Below are 3,419 nucleotides of genomic sequence, written 5' to 3' on the forward strand. Positions count from 1 at the left end.
TCGTCTCCTGGGCTGAGGGGCAGATGATGTGGCGAGGGGGTCAAGAGGGGTAGATGTTGTGGCGATGTCAGCAATGACATCCCCTGGTGATCTGTCAGGTTATTCAGCTGTAGTGCAGAGGGAGAGGTGGTACCAGGTGTCCCCTCCACCAGCCAGTCGAAGGGCGTGGGACGTTCGTTCCACGACCTTGAAGGGACCAGTCCACCTGAGCTCCGTCCTCTTGCGTTTGATGACCTTGATCTTGACCCTCTCAGCGGGCGGAAGGGAATCTGTACAGAAGAACTGGCACACAAATTCTGCAATTTTTTGTGTAAAATACCATTTTGGTTTTACGCTGAGTCCTCCTTCCATGGGGGGCTGCTGGTCCTGTGAATGGCTGACCTGTATGCAGCTCATAGGGTGAAAAACTCAAAGGGCGGTAAAACAGTTTTATTCACGGACCTTCGAATGATCATTAACGCTAATTGCAACATGTCAATCCAATTAAATTTGGTCTGTGCACAGATTTTAGCCAATTAGTTTTTAATGTTCTGGTCCATCCTTTCAACCTTACCTTGGGACTCAGGATGGTACCCCAAACCTGTGTTCTAGTCCGAAAGCCTTTTCGACCAAGGCTAAGTGAGTATTTTTTTTTTTTTTTTTTTTAATGGTTGCCGTTGTCTGACCTAATCTTTTTGGGGAAACCATGTCGGGGTACTAGGTCATTCACAAGTAATTTAATTACTGATATTGCATCCTCTTTTGAGGTTGTTGTTGCTTCCGGCCAACCACTGTGATTGTCAACACAAGTCAGTACGTACCTTTTCCCTTGTACCGTATTGATCATATCAGTGAAATCAAAGACTATACATGGTTCACACTCACCTCCTCCATATTCTAAATTTGATCTACTAAACTACTATCGATGTGTAAAATCGTTATTTTCAAATTAAAATTAGTTATAACTTCTTACCCACGGGAAAAATGTTAAAACTATGGAATGTGTCAGAGTCGGATGATTGTCGATTTTGTTCCAAGGAGTCTGTATCCACCCTCACTCACCCCCTTCTGTTTCTGAAAAAAAGGACTGTGTTAGTCATACTATCACTTTCAGAAACATCTAAGAAAAAGGTCAGCTAATAGTCAAGTAGCGGAGGGCAGGTCATGTTTGAGGTCAATGATTGTCTCTTCAGCCTCTATGGTCCACTGGGGGGTGGTGTTAGGGTAGGGGACCCCTTAGCGATATCACAAATAACTCAAACTCAACTAAACCCTAACTTTTATGTAACTTATTCAATATGGTGAAAGTAACAAAATATGCTTATATTTATATTGTCACCAATACTAGAAAAATACTACCCTTATGGCGGATGCTTTAGCAATAGTATTTTGAAATTTTACCACACCTGGTGGCCCCAATAATTCATTAAGTCAAGCTCATGTTGTAGAAAGTTGAATGATGCAGACAAGTTTGTTACTGAATACTTTCTATCAGACTTCTATCTTGACGACTATGTGTATGTAATGAGCAACTATAATTATTTGATATGCTTAAATGTGTAATGTGTCGTTTTAGCTCAGCTGTTGTGTAGCTGCTAGCTCCTCATAGCCTACAGGTGTCTAAAGTGCAGCCCATAGTTATGTGTTTAACATAACCATGGGCTAAACCTAAACAATTGAAAATGTGGTATTTGGGTGTTGGTGTAATGTTTGGCAGCTACGCCGTGTCTTATCATTGGACCTAAGTTCTTTGGTTTTGTAGGCGAGACAGAGAGCAAGGGAACAATGTGGGACACTATTGTGTCCATCTTATACCATGAGACAAAGATAGGTCAACATGAGCAGCCACACCTTGAGTTCCAACATATATAAATAATCATAACATATTGCGAGTCGGGTGGCAGAACACACGGAAGCATCTCAGTCAGTCAGGGTTTTCACTGTTAGAGCAGTTGGATGTCAGCCATTCCTGTTGTTTCAGGCTGTGGTATGAGCTTCTGGAGGAGCCTTGGTAGTGGTGTCGCAGCTTGGTGGTTGAGCCGTCAGGTAACACCAGGAAGGTTCCTTCTGTGCGATATTGAATGTCAGGGTACAGTCTGTAAAGGAGGTCATTACCAATTAGGCAGGGTTTGTGCAGGTCAATCACGAAGGGGTGCTTTAGTGTGTGTCCAGCAATCTGAACCGGAAGTGGTTTGGTGACAGGCAACCTTCTTGTGACCCCAGCGAAGCCTTCGACCTTTAAAGAGGAAGCACACAGTTTCTTTGGTACCTCTGCATTCAAAATCGAATGGGTGGCGCCAGTGTCAATCACGAACTGATAACATTGTCCGTTGACACTCATGTCCAGCAGGGGGCCAGTCTGTATCTCCTGCTGGGGCTCCTGCGGTGGGTGTGCTTTGCCACGCCGGTATGATGTTGTGACCGCCATCACATTTCTATCTGTCACACTTGTTCATGTCAAACCCTGTGGTCATTGTGTCTCTCATGCCCCATCCGTAACCCGAGAATGTATTTCTCGTATTTTTCATAAGGACTTTAACCTTGAACTCTATTAGGGGTGACCAAATCCCCAGGGCGAACCACACCCGACTATTTGCTTACTCGTCAGTGAAGCAGCCCGTCACGGTAATCTTTATCGTATTATTAATAAGGACTCTAACCTCAGAATTAAAAATACGAACGGACTTTAACCAACAACTTTATCGTATTATTAATAAGGACTCCAACCTCAGAATTAAAAATACGAACGGACTTTAACCAACAACTTTATCGTATTATTAATAAGGACTCCAACCTCAGAATTAAAAATACGAACGGACTTTAACCAAGAACTTTACTGTATTATTCAGAAGGACTCTAACCTTGCAAATTTTAATATACGGATGGACTTTAACCAATAACTTTATCAGGCACAGATGAAAGATTCAAGACACAATGACATGAGTTGACCACTATGTACAACTATTATGTAAAATGGCGGACAGGGCAAAAATGCAATCAATCTATCAAAATCACCACTCTGTGCCTGGGATTACAAAACAGTGTTTGACTTACAGACTTCAGGACAGACTCCTAACGCAGATTTTATCTAAAAAGAAAGGTTCTGCTTACCTTGAATTGGCCAATTGAGTCTGTCCAGAAGATTGCAAGAAGTCATCAATCAACAGCGTGCCATCTCGGACGAAGCCCCCAAATTGTTGCGTTGACCAGCATTCCTCCAATGGGGAATTCAAATTGCTAGTCTCTCCCAGATTCTTTTTATGGCAATATGCTGTTGTTTATATTCAATCACCAGGCAGAAGTTGGTATTTTGTGGTTTATTCTCCAAGCTTAGAGGACAAACCTGAGACCAATCCAGCACACCAGCGTTCCCCAGCCCGGTCCAGATCGGTCTCCCCTCCACCTCCTGTCCCCCCAAGCTCAGCACTGCCCTGTGCTCC

This window comes from Entelurus aequoreus, unplaced genomic scaffold (genome assembly GCF_033978785.1).
Source record: "Entelurus aequoreus isolate RoL-2023_Sb unplaced genomic scaffold, RoL_Eaeq_v1.1 HiC_scaffold_62, whole genome shotgun sequence".
Classification (NCBI taxonomy): domain Eukaryota; kingdom Metazoa; phylum Chordata; class Actinopteri; order Syngnathiformes; family Syngnathidae; genus Entelurus; species Entelurus aequoreus.